This window comes from Amblyomma mixtum, chromosome 7, assembly GCF_055824585.1.
Source record: "Amblyomma mixtum isolate Tamu chromosome 7, ASM5582458v1, whole genome shotgun sequence".
NCBI classification, from domain to species: domain Eukaryota; kingdom Metazoa; phylum Arthropoda; class Arachnida; order Ixodida; family Ixodidae; genus Amblyomma; species Amblyomma mixtum.
In genome coordinates, this window is record NC_143018.1 from 125,139,609 (window position 1) to 125,153,997 (window position 14,389).

At 44.1% G+C, this 14,389-nt stretch overlaps 1 long non-coding RNA gene across 1 annotated transcript; it reads left to right on the plus strand.

The window, feature by feature from the left end:
• The first annotated feature begins 6,351 nt into the window (after nucleotides 1-6,351).
• On the plus strand, nucleotides 6,352-10,335 carry LOC149337414 (uncharacterized). The gene is made up of 2 exons (XR_016284402.1): nucleotides 6,352-6,947; nucleotides 7,027-10,335. It is a non-coding gene; the product is annotated as an uncharacterized LOC149337414 (long non-coding RNA).
• Nucleotides 10,336-14,389: the final 4,054 nt, after the last annotated feature.

Sequence of the window (14,389 nt, forward strand, 5' to 3'; positions counted from 1 at the left end):
ACTTGATGCTAGCCTCTTTTTTTTGGCTGCCTGTCAAAAGCGTAGGCATTTTGTTGCTGATCAATGCAATGCCACCAGTCTAATGGTTGTATAAGGGCCATGTTTTTTCTCATAAGATAGATCGTCTGCAGTGAACTTTCATTAATTAGAATTATTTGGCTGTTTTGGCACTTCATCAGTAATGCTCACAGGAACGGCTGTGGTTTGAGTGTTCAGCTACTAAGCTGGAGTACCTGGGTTAGAACCCGGCTGCGGCAGCTGAGTTTCGATGGAGGCAAGAGGTGCCCACGTGCTGCGCAGTGTCAGTGCCCAAAGATCCCCAGGTGGTCGAAATTATTACGGAGCCCTCCACTACAGCACCTCTTTCTCTCTTGCTTCTTTCACTCCTTCTTTCCTTCATGGCATGGTTGAGGCAGTTACTGCACCATTTCCTTTCCTGAAATCCCCCGCAGGGAGGCGTCTGCAGCATGCAGACGTTGGTGAGTGGCGCCACCACGGGGTTAACCCGAGCATCCGCAGGGAAATTCCCGCAGGGGGATGATGGTGAACAATGCGTCACCACGGACCCGAGCATCCGCGCTTAGCCGTGCGTGGCATCGCCGTGTCCGGGGAAAAGGGAATCCTGGTGGTTGAGCCGATGCCGAGCGTTTGGACCCTTAAGGCCCCTCGGCGGAGGCAACACACCACTTTGGCCCCAGCTTCCTGTAGACGGCACCTCCGGCCTGACCCGACCGGGGGAAATCGGCAGTCACCTTTTCCTGTTCTCCTCTCCATCTTTCACTGTCCTATCTCCTTTCTTACAACTTTCCTGTATCCTCCTCTCTTCTTCATTTTTTCCTCTTTTTCCTGGTGGCGAGGGTTAACCGTGTGTGACCAACTACCCTGGGTTGAGTCATATTAGGTTATAGTTAAGGTGTACAGCTGGCGTGGGCAGGACTTTCTTTCAAGTTCCTGTCGCGTCCCCTTGTTGGACTCCGTGGTGGGTGGCTGGCACCATGACCGAAAAACATCAAATTTTTATGGCTCCCCCCCATTCCAAACTTGATCGCTCTCTCAAAAGAGTGCGGAACGAAGCATCAGACTTTTTTTCGAAAAAGAAACCTACATTCTCAAAGTTTCATGTGATACATAGCAACAGTGACCAAAAGCAAGCTCGAATAATATCCCCATTTCTTGTAACCAAATGTTTAACAGATACCTTAGGGCCTGGCTACAAGGTATCCAAAATGTCCAGCGGCGACCTACTCCTCGAACTCCGTGAGAGCATCCAATGCTCGAAACTCTCAAACATTGCTTCCATAGGGGACATCTCTGTCTCCGTGACTCCCCACCGATCTCTTAACACAGTTAAAGGCGTTATCTCAGAAGCTGACTTCATCCATCTAACAGAAACCGAAATGCTTGAAGGACTTTCTGATCAAAATGTAATTGACGTGCACAGAATCAAAATCCGCAAAGACAACAAAGAAATAGACACCAAACACATGGTCCTCACGTTTAACACCAGCAGTTTGCCCGAAACAATCGATGTTGGATACCTGAAAATCACAGTCAGACACTACATACCCAATCCCCGCCGCTGTTTTAACTGTCAGAAGTTTGGCCACGGCTCGCAGAGCTGCCGCGGCCGCAAAACCTGCGCGAAATGCGCTTCGAAGGACCACCCTTCTGAGGAATGCGACGCAGCCCTACGCTGCGCGAATTGTGAAGGAGATCACGCTGCATACTCCAGGGCGTGTCCGTCCTGGAAAAAGGAAAAAGAAATCATCACCATTAAGACCAAAGAAAACATTTCATTCAAAGAAGCGAGGAGGCGTTTTGCGCTTACCAACACATTCTCCTTCACAGCGAAACCTAACTTCGCTGATGTGGTGCGCGGGGGCGTAGCACCACACAGCGCTCCGGCACCTGCCGCGGCCACTTCCACCGCGCCTGTGGCAGTGCCATCCACGCCCCAGGCAGAGACAGCGAAAGCTGCTCTGCCAACTACAAGCCAGGGAGTGCCGGCCCACAAGTCAGCCTCCCGCAGGACTTCCCCCCGTCGGGGGAGGCCTGACACCCACACACCCGCGGCTTCTTCGCGGTCGTCCAGCACCTCTTCCGAGGTGATGGACCAAACTCCCAGCCCGCCTGCTCTACAGCGGCGGAACAGCTCTCTTGAGCGAAAAAAAGGCAGGGCTACCATAACGGCCCCAGAACATAAGTAAACCTCTCGTTGCTCCTACCCCAAAACATAAACATGGCATTTCTAGTTCAGTGGAACTGTAGAGGAATATTGAGAAATTACGATGACATAAAAAACATTTTAGGGTCAATGTCACCCGTAGCCTTATGTCTCCAGGAAACCAATCTCGGTCCGCAACATATGAACATCCTGAAGCATTATAAAACTTTTAGACGAGATCGTGAACAGGCAAATAGACTCTCTGGAGGCGTCGCGATTGTCGTGCAAAGCGGCGTCCCTGCTCGAGAAATCGCACTCAAAACGAAGCTTGAAGCTGTTGCGGTCAGTATCGTCAGCCATAAAACAATTTCTCTCTGTTCTGTATATATTCCTCCACATTCTACATTAACAGTCGCCGATTTACAAGAACTTATCAATGAACTTCCAGAACCGTATCTAGTAGTTGGGGACTTTAACGCTCACTCCCCTTTTTGGGGAAGCGAGCACTGTGACTCTAGGGGTCAAATAATCGAAGATTTTATCCTCACAAACAATGTATGTCTTTTAAATACAGGAAAAGCCACCTACTGCTCCCCTGCCTCGGGGAAAATGACCTTTTTAGATTTGTCTTTTAGCTCACCTTCTGTTTTTAATGATTTTAAATGGGATGTCATTGACAACCCTTATGGCAGCGATCACCTCCCTATACTAATCACTTTAACATCCCCACCCGAAATAATCCCCACAAGGCCACGGCGCTGGAAGCTTCACCTCGCCGACTGGTCACTTTTTAGAGCAAAGGCAAATTTAGAAAATATACTTTTAGATAATCTCTCCATCGACCAGATAAACGAAAAGTTCACTAATTGTATCATAACTGCCGCACTCACAGCTATTCCTCAGTCGTCGGGAGTGACGCGACAAAACCATAAAGTATGGTGGACAAAAGAATGTAAAGAAGCTAAAAAACAACAAAACAGAGCTTGGGGTAAATTCCGTAGGTATCCGACACATGAAAATCTCTTAATTTTTAAAAAAGCAAAAGCTAAAGCTCGGTACGTCCGTCGCAGTGCCGAGAAAGCTTCATGGCAGAATTATGTTTCATCTATCAACAGTCAGATCCCATCTAAAAAAATGTGGGAGCAGGTTCGAAAATTAAACGGTAGCTTTTCACCATTCACAATTCCGCTTTTAACAACACCCGGCACACAAACAAGCATAGAGGAACAGGCAGACATACTAGGGGAACATTTCGCTGCAGTTTCAAGTTCATCTCACTATACACAGTCTTTTTTAAAATACAAAAACACAGCTGAAAAACAGAGGCTCCTAACAAGTGGAGGCACAAATGAAAAATACAATTGTCTAATTACCCTCCAAGAAATCAATAAAGTACTATCTGCCGGCAAAAAAACTGCTCCAGGACCCGACGAAATACACTATGAAATGCTTGCGCATCTTTCCGAGCCAGCCGTGAACGCACTTTTAAGATTCTTTAACACAATATTCATGTGTGGGAAAATACCGGAAGTCTGGAAGAAAGCTATTATTGTACCGCTTCTTAAGCCTAGTAAACCCCCAACTTCTCCTAGCAGTTATAGACCCATAGCCCTGACTAGTTGCCTTGCCAAATCCTTCGAAAGTGTCCTAAATATAAGACTAACCTTTGTTCTTCAATCTGGTGAACTTCTTGATATCCATCAGTGTGGATTTAAAAAGGGATGCTGCACTACAGACCACCTAGTCCGCCTTGAAAATACGGTCAGAGAAGCTTTTATACACAAGCAACACTGTCTTAGCGTCTTTTTTGATTTAGAAAAAGCATATGATACTACCTGGAGGTTCGGGATCCTCCAGGACTTAGCTGAGCTTGGCATCCGTGGCAGAATGCTGAACTCAATTAAAGACTTTTTGACTAACCGTTCATTTAAAGTTCGTCTAGGCTCAACCCTTTCAAGGGATTTTATTCAGGAAAATGGAGTGCCTCAAGGGTGTATTTTAAGCACAACTCTTTTTATTGTAAAAATGAATTCTCTTAACAAAATTATACCAAGGTCCATAACACATTCAGTCTATGTCGACGATCTTCAGATAGCGTGCACATCTTCCAATATATCTACATGTGAAAGACAAGTACAACTTACAATCAACAAACTGGCAACATGGGCAGACAAGAATGGTTTCCAGTTCTCACCACAGAAAACAGTAGCCTTACTTTTTTCACTCAAACGAGGCTTGCACACAGATCCCACATTACACCTAAACCAAACCAAACTGCCTTTAAAAAAAGAACACAAATTTCTAGGCATCACCTTCGATAAAAAGCTTACTTTCCTGCCTCACATAAACGCACTAAAGAAGAAAGCGTCGCTATCACTGAACATACTTAAAGTCCTTTCACGCAAACACTGGGGTTCTGATCGGGTATGCCTTCTACAGGTTTATCGCTCTGTAGTACGTTCCGTTTTAGATTATGGCTGCATAGTGTATGGATCAGCAAGGCCGTCGTACTTGAAGCGACTGGACCCTGTGCACAATATGGGTTTGCGTCTTTCAACTGGTGCTTACAGGACATCACCCATAAAAAGCCTTTACGTAGAAACTAATGAACCACCACTTGCAGACAGACGAACAATGCTAACATGCTCATACATCTTAAAGATCCGTTCCCAGCCTAAACACATCTGTTACCCACTCGTTACAAAGTGTCCATCTCGAACACTATTTACCAACAAACCTCTAGCAATCAGACCACTTCTTCTCCGCTTTGAAGAGAAATGCCAAGAACTAGACATAATAAACGTATTACCTAATATTGCCCGCAAACCTGATCCACTCCCGCCTTGGTACTGCCTACCATCTGTGTGCGACTTCACATTAACACAATTTCAGAAAAAACATACACCACATGAACAGATATTACAAGAATATTTAGCACTCAAAGAAAAATACGGAGAATACGAAGCATTTTATACCGATGGATCAAAATCGGCGCACTACGTGGGAAGTGCTGTAGTTCAGAATTATTGGGAAAAAATAGTACGGCTACCTGAGTGTGCATCCATTTTCACCGCCGAGTGTTACGCAGTCTTACTGGCATTAGAAAAAATAATAAATGAGAACATTCAGAGCAGTATCATTGACACTGATTCTCTGAGCACACTAACCTCACTTCACCATAGAAATGCAGTGACACCACTAATCGGGGATATCATACATAACATAACGAGCGCCACAATACAGGGACAAGACATAAAATTTTGCTGGGTTCCCAGCCACATTGGAATCGCTGGCAATGAGAAAGCAGATGAATGTGCTGGAAAAGCTCGCAACAAAGAAATAAAGAAAGTGAACATTCCCTACAAAGATGGCATGAAGTTAGTACAGTTTAAGCTCAGAGATAAATGGCAGTCTGAATGGAATATTGAAGGTAATAATAAGCTCCACTTAGTAAAACCATTTATAGAAGAATGGAAGTCATGCTCCCACCAACAACGTTTCATCGAAGTTATTTTATGCCGCCTCCGTATTGGACACACACATCTCACACACAACTTCCTACTTACAAAAGAAGACCAACCTCTTTGTGAAAAGTGCGGAGATGATCTAACAATAAACCACATATTATTCTCATGTACAGAACTTGAATCACTAAGAAAAAAACATTTTACTACCTTTTACAAAGAACACATTCCTTTTCATCCAGCATTGATTTTAGGCGAAGATGCACTTGTCAGTATACCCTGTGTTTTTAGCTTTTTAAGGGAAGCCAGTATTCTTCATCAACTCTAATTTACTCACCCTGTTCTTCACTGCATACAGTTATACACCTCAGCCGCTTTCTCAATCATGAGAAGGAAGCTGAGGTCTTTTTCTGAGTTGTTGGGAGCCTCGAAATCCTTGCCGAGCCAAGGATGTCTGCGGAGGTAACCCAACCTTTAAAAGTTTCTCTATCAGACATTTTTAAAATTCTTGTCTTTTATCAGCTAGTTAGTAAAATAACTTTTAGGCCCTTTACACCAACGTTTTTATCCACTTTGTTTTCAAACTCTGCTCAAGCATATTTTTTCCATACCTTGTTCTTGGCGCATGATAGCCTTAGCTGCTTATGCGCCAATAAACCCAACACAACAACAACAACAACAACCTTTCCTGAAAAACCACTAATATAAAACACAAACCTGCACAAGAGTTGAAATCGCAAAAAAAAAAAAAAACGAACAAGCAGCATTTATATTTCAGTTTATGTATGACTGGCATGCCCTCCAATTGTCTCTGACTTAGCAGCAGTCATTTAGGTGTTGAAACTGAAACAGCATGAGAAAAATATTCACTTAGAAATTACTCACCTGGCGTAAGTGAATTCTACATTGTGACTCGTGTACACTATTGTCTTGTGCAAAAGTCCAAAGAAACAAAGATCGCGTTCAAAAATTTGGTGTCCCTACTCCTTTAACGGTTGCTGTCAGGCGAATTGGTGCATTTTTTGAATATGCAGAATGAAATGGGATAGGATGAGAAGCACACGTCCTTATTCTTTTCTTGTCCACATTTTCAGTGCTGTTATATTCTGCATTTATAACACGCTGTATATAACTTCCCTGTTTTGCATTGCAGTATGCAAGTTTAAACACTCAAGCTCATAAAAATAAAGTCCATCTGCCTTTGAAACAACCATTTTGTCGTGTGCTTTGCAGTGCCACAAAAGTGAAATGAAAGTAAGATGAACTGTGTGTCACCTGTGAAAAGGAACAAAGTGCAAGACGAAGGAATCCGACCAGAAGTATTTGTCACTTTATTACATGGCTGTAGGCAGATGAACCACCAGAGATGTTAACAGTTTTTTTCTGTACCATTTTCAGGCCGGTTAGCAGAAGGAGTGCCAGAAAAAACCATTGTGCACAACATCCGAGCAGGTACAAGTGGATCAAGCCCACGGATGCAACTTGTGACCACTAAGGACCTCCGTAACATTGCAGATAAGTTTAGGATTGGCAAAACAGAGCAGAGAGATGCAGACAATTTTAAGAGTGTTGAATTATGGGTCGAAGAAAGGAGGGAAGAAAATGAGTCGCCACTGTTGTATTACAGGAAGAAGGGTGACCCCAACAGACATGATGGTGACTTTGAGCGAGCATTAATGACGTTCCCACAACGAGAGCTCCTTTATGAATTGGGGGCAGCGAAACTGTGCATTGACTCCACCCATGGCATAAATAAGTACTAATTCCAACTGACAACCCTGCTTACAATTTCTCAAGATGCCTTTGGTATCCCGTGTGCCTACTTGATTTCAAAAAGGGTGAACACGGGCACTGTGGTGAGGTTTTTCGAGGCCATCAAAGAAAAAACACAATACCATGTCAGGTATTTATGTCTGATGATGCCCCTGTTTATGGCAGTGCATGGGAGCAGGTGATGGGTCCCTTGAGGAGTCGACTGCTTTGCAGCTGGCAGGTGCTACACAACTGGAGCACGCACCTGAATACAGTCACAAACAAGGACTGCAGGAGTACAACAAGGGACATGCTGCACACTCTGATGAAGTGTACAGATGAGACTGACTCTCAACAGTTGCTCTCTGCACTTCTTGGTATCCACTCCAAAGAGCATCAGCTTAATTGCCTTTGGCTTCGTCAGAAATTTTGAGAAAACATACTCAATGAGGGCATGTCAGTGGGCTTACTGCTATAGGCAGTACATTGGATTAACAAAAAATAATCACTTGGAGTCAATGCACAAGGCACTGAAGTACTCTCACTTTGGTGGCTAGGTAAATGGGTGATTGAATACATTAATCAAAGTACTCTTCAATTTCACATCCGAAAAACTTTACAACAGGTGTCAAAGGAGGAGCAGACCACCGCAAATCTGCCCTATTTAGGAAGCGTAAAGTGGGGATTGAGCTTTCTAAGTCCAGTACTGAGAGAGTGGGAGATGGCCAGTGGCATGTAAAGTCACAAAGTTTGGTGAACTTCAAGCACACAGTGGAAAGAACTAGCAAATCGTGCAGTGGCTGCGAGCTTCATAGTGAGCAGTGCGAGGCTTGCCACAACATGTACACATGTACGTGTTGACCATGCAACGCATGTGCACATGTGCAAGCACATGCATGCTGTTGCTATAATGGAGCTACACTTGTGCCAGATGCACAGCAGCCAGAAAGTAGCATCTGACTGTGCTGGCGTTTGTAGGCCCTGCCAGCTGAAGATGGCAGATTTCAGGTGAGGGATTAGGATTATGTTATGAGCTAGTTGGCAGGCTATTCTGACAAAGTGCTTTAGCATAGCAAGCTCAAGACACAGCAGGGAAGAGGAGTGCCATTTGCTAATTTTCTTGAAGCCCACATGGTCATGAGAAAGGTGCGCCATCATATCCCATATCAAGCAGCACCATTGAGGGTGCACTACAGGCCTCTGGTATTTCTTTTCTAGTCATTCCTTTTTCCCGAAACTTTCCTCCTAGGAATGGAGAACTCATCCCGCCACGGCGCCTCAGTGGCTCTGGCATTCTTAGACTGCTTACCCGAAGGCTGTGGGTTTGATCCGGCCATGGCGGCCACATTTCAGTGGAGGCAAAATACAAAGATGGCCATGTGCTGTGCAAAGTCAGCGTGCATTAAAGGGCCCCAGGTGGTGTAAATTAATCCAGAGACCTCCATTATGGTGTCCCTCATAGCCCATGTGTCGCTCCCGAATGTTAAACCCGACAATTAAGAAATTGAGATATTTCAGGCCCCACGTTCCCTACTCAGAATCTGCTTGTGTGAGTACGCCCTCTCTGGCACTGCTCAACAGAGAACTTCTGACAATTGGCAAACATTTTTCATCTTTGGGAAATTAGTGCATTCATTTTCTTGTTCATACCTGCCTTGCATTCACTATAATTTTATTTCTTCGTCATCCCTGCTTGATTTCATTTTGTCTGCATGTGATGCACTCATAGAGGCATGCGCTCTTCAATAAAATTAGTATGAAGTGTCGCTCCATGCTGCATTCCTCTTTGTTGCGTCGTGCTGTCACAGTGCACCGCCCTTTTAGGACATCTTGAGAAAAACAGCGCTTGCAGACAAAGGACCAGAACAAGAAGGACACACAAAAAAAAACAGCGCAGTTGTGTGTCCTTCTTGTTTCCTTTGTCTGCAAGCGCTGTTTTTCTCAAGATGTACCCCAACCAACTCGCCCAGCAACACACCTTGCCTTTTAGGACAGTTGACAATATGTGGTTCTACAGTTCTGCAATGCATATGAGAAAAAGTATTCTTGACAAAAGGCTAAGCCGTAGCTGTCATCTTGCACACTGAAAGCTGCAGCGCAAACTACTATTCATCTTATTTTGCAAAGAGAATACTGCTGCAACAGAAAAACAGTATTACTCATTTTTCAGAGCATTGCTGGTGCAATTTGTGACACGAACTTATATTGCCATGGTAGAAACAGCCGTGAATAGCCTTCCCTCACATCATAAAGCACTTCATAACTGAACTTGCTTGGCTCTTACACAGTGTCTCTCCACCAGCCTTCCAAGCAATGAGCCTTCTGTTGTGTGATGGGAACACTGTGCCAATTTTGTTGCCTAGAAATTCTAAAATGCCCCTATTTGTCGAGAAGGCAGCTTAGATGAAACATATAGTGCCCAGTTAATGTCATTTCCTTTTTACTCATTAATGAAAAATGCTTCAAAACCCAACTGCAATGAAATTATAATTTGGCTAGAATGCCTGTTAATGTGCTGGGTGTGTCATAAAACTAATTGCAACAAAGTTTCATACTTCTCAGAAAACTGACTCTGTTGCTACAAGTGTTTAAAAAGCTGTGTAGTAGACAACGTGGCATGTCCATATAGGCAGATACGGATACCCGAGTGCCATACGGCCTCATGTCTGGCCCATTGGGAATGAACAGATTAAGGACAGTGTAGAGTGAAAGGCTAGGGGCTAAAATGTGGCTTGGCAGTCATGGGTATGGTGCTGTGGCAAAGTTCTTAGGAATTTGTTTCAATCCTGCAGATGCTGATTTCTGTTTCCATTCCAGGTTTCTGTACACCATATTTACTTAAATAATGGATGCATTTGCATAATAAATGCTTTCCCTACATCAATCATCAAAATCTGGGGAAAGTTCAACTGACCACACCATGGTTTACACCATGTAATAAATGCACCAAACTTACCATTCTAATTTTTTCCCACAAGAAACTGCATCCATGATGCAAGTAACTGCGGTATTACATGTTACAGAATGAAGCACTGTCAGCCGTATTATGTGGCCGCAAGACTGCCTGGCGCCATGTGAAGAGGAATGCTCCCAAGGCTCATCACATCACATTTACTCCAGTATCCAGATATGGCACCCACTTCATCCTGCACGTCACATTCACCTCGGGCTGGTGATAGCCTGCCAGCTAGATTAAGAATGTCGCAAATAAAATGTCTACCTAACTGAAAACTGCGGTTGTATATATCGGAGATTTTTATTGACTTGTGGCAGTCTACCTGGACAGGTTATGGTAATGCAAGGCAGCCCATTATGCACAGCATATGAGTGCATAGGCGCCACAACTTCGCATCTTTTCTAAGGGTTCATGTTTTGCACTATTGGGTGTGACCCGACCCATCTCTCCACAATCCTCGCGTAATTAATAATAAAGTGCTCCTAATCCTTTTTTGACAGCCAAAATGTATTTTCCTAGGCATATTGGCAATCTGCAATTTGTATTTCTCCACAGATTTGGTACTTCTGAGAAGTTGGACGGTCATTTTTATAAATGATATATTTTTAATAAGCTAGCAGATACTATTCTTGATTTAAACATTTGCAGGCATATATACGCTGCCATTGTTTGCCTTGATAAATACCGTGTCCATTGTGTAATCATAGTACAAACACGTTAATTGATTCTAAAGGATGTTAATGCTGCTTAATTACGCCGTACAAGCCCAGCTGTGGCTTTGGAAAGCTGCCCTTCCTTGGACTCTGACATTAAATACAACTTGTAAGTGGGAAAGACTAATCTTACTGTGAGTGTAACGACAAAATTAAACAAATTCCATTAGACGCTGGTATGATCCCGGCTGCGGCAGTTGTATTCCGATGGTGACACACTACAGGCCCAGATGCTGTGCGATGTCGGAGCACGTTAAGGGCCACTGTTGGTCGAAATTACTGGATCCCTCCACTGTGGCGCCCCTCATAGCCTGAGTCGCTTTGGGACGTTAAACCCCATAAGCCAAAGTTAGCATTATGTTCCTGCCGGACCGAGCAGCCACTGACAGGGTAAGACTGTACGAATGGGTACCATCAGTCACTACGTGACACCCCCACTCCACTCACCCGATGAAATCCCATCCATCAGTGACACATAAACTCTCTCCACCCTTCGACTCAGATTTTCAACCGCTTGCCAACCGCCTCCTCCCGCCCTCTCTTCTTCCCTCTTCCCTGCAATTTCGTGAAGGTGGATTTCACTCCCTCCACTCTGTCACCTGAGGCTTCAGACCGACGGATTATTCCAACATAGGGGGTTCTGATGCTGATGCACTAAAATGATATTTTTGAAAGGCAGCTACAGTTTGTTACATGTTAAGGAGAAGGGTACTCGCTGCACCATGCAAAATGCGAGATCGTTCCCTGGTGTGCACACACTGCATCACAAGGAAGTACATTTGGCACCTAAATTTAAATGTGCAGTATAGCGAGCAGTTAGCACCAGGTGCTGTACACAGACACGAGCACAAAATGAACACGCTTATTACCAGGCCCTCTCTGTGCACTCTCCCTATACATAGTGCGAAGACTGCTTTTGAAGCTAAGGTTGGCCACATTACAAAGAAATAAAGACAGCATGAACATGAGAACCGGACACGCAGCACTGACAGAAATCTCGATAGTCGGTGCTGTGTGTCTGGTTCCCGTGTCGTCCCTTTCTGTTCGGCGACCAACCTTAACTAGAACAAACAACTTGCCCGAACCCTTGCTTTTGAAGCATTGCACATTGCATGCAGTAAGTAGCACACAGTACAATGCACAGACTGAGCCATGTGTGTTATTGTATCAGCAGTAAACCACGTGCAAAAAAAAAAAGACGACAGCCAATAACTACAGTCGGTAAAGCGAAATTTGAGCGCAGCTCTTCACATGTTTTAGTTTTGCAGTATGCTGAAGTAAAGAATTCCAGAGAGCCACCTGCCCCGGCGAGAGGCAGTGATAGGTGACATTTCGCCCTGAGCACTTGGCTATCACATACTTTGTACACAAGTTCTGTCCCGCCTCATACGAACACCAAAACACTTCCTTGAATATCTTTTTCAATGAAGGCAAATACACTGGCTTACACAAACATCGAAATTACTTGCTATTACATCTTAATAAAGTGTTCAGTGTCACACTATTACGATGCTATATATCAATTTATGCATGCCAGCACATCATCTCTGGCTGACAAAGATCTGACAAATCTTGCTTTTTGACAGTATGTGGGCACAGAGTCATTGATTGCACAGACCAAATATGACTATACCAGCAGAACGAGAACTCGGAGGATTACCTTAGAACTCATGTGCCTTTGAAAACATGCAGTGAACATGGAAACAATTTTATTTTTAAGGTGCGCCGCCCAGCGTATGCACATGCGTTCAGTGCACACTCTGCGCCATGAAGGACGACTCGGTCCCAAGAGCAGAAGTACACACTGGCAGTGCATTCCTGAACACTCAATTCAGATAGGTACAACATGAGACGTAAGCAACGTATCTAGCGTTCGCACCGTGCAGCTTTATTGCAGCTTTATTGCTTCGCTCTGTCCCGAGCATTTTCCAGTCCACTGAGGTGGTTGCGAGCCACAGGTGGGTTAGTCTTGCGATTATTCTGCCGGCAATTGATTCTCTCTGTGATCTAGCAGATCTACGCCACCTCGCACCCACAACAGTCGTCAACTGGTACTGTCGCCATTTGGTGTCCAGATCAGTGTCTTGAAGGATCGAAGGCGGGCTGGAAACGACATGCTGCAATGTTCTCCAACCCTTGCATCATGAGAAAGTCAATGCGACGACATATCACAGCCCACGCACTGCATCGTGATGATTATAACAAGAGTTATATGCACAGATATTTTCCAGAATGAGCTGGAAACACCCAGATCAGGGACGCCAGTACTGGACGGCGCGGGCTTGCGTCCTGCTCACTCACCTTTAGGGACGCATGGGAGGTAAACACACACTCCATAGGCGGTCTACTGGTCACAAACAAAAAAGGGGGCAAATTTAAAGAACTACACACGCCACAAAGACGAGACACCGACGAATACTTCACTCGCAACAGCCGCCGACCGCGATTCAAACGTACGTAAACAACCGCCATGTTGTTTTTTTTCTTCTTTGCTAACTGACTGTAGGGGGCGCTGTAAGAGCGCTAGCATCATCATCATCGCGCGCTCCCTCAAAGAAAATTAAATACAAATAGCCGAAACCAGCAATAAACTAGAAAAAAAAAGCATTAAACGTTAAAAATTGCAACATAAATAAGAAAGTCATTTATGCAGTTGACGAAAATCAACACACTCATTCAAAGGAAACGCCAATAAAATTGATTCATACAAATAAAACAAAAATATAAATATGCATGTTTTCTTTTCCTTGGTTTTGACTAAAGCTAGGACGTGCGACTATTTTTTGGCAGTTTTCTAAATCTGGTCGCCCAGTGCGACCATAACAAAATTAAGGCAAGAAAACTGAAAACGTAACAGGGGCACTTAAGGGTCAACATTGCATCGTCAACAATATGTACGCTTTCTCTCTTGCTGCTCATCCCAAGCTTGAATGCATGTCAATTTGCTGTTTCAAAGCAGAACGGTCTTCTATCATTGTAGCGGATTGAACCGAACCAAATGTACTGTCATGAACAAAGCGGTCACATAACTTTCACTTATGCAGCTCAAACTCACATTATTTATTATTTGAGTTTAGTTTTAATGACATGAAAGAACCACAAGTACCATTATAAATGGTATTTTTCATCAGAGCACTTCGGATGGACTAGAAGCCTTACTCCCAACAGTGTACAATAAAGCCATTCACACAAATCATGTTGGCAGCAATGTTGACACTGTGTGCGTCCACCTTACTTGAAACTGCAACGGATGCAAGACAGACAAAATTTTACCATTCAAAATCATAATGTGCCGAGATATTGCTGCAATCTTGAACGTAACCACGCTTGCCATTACAAT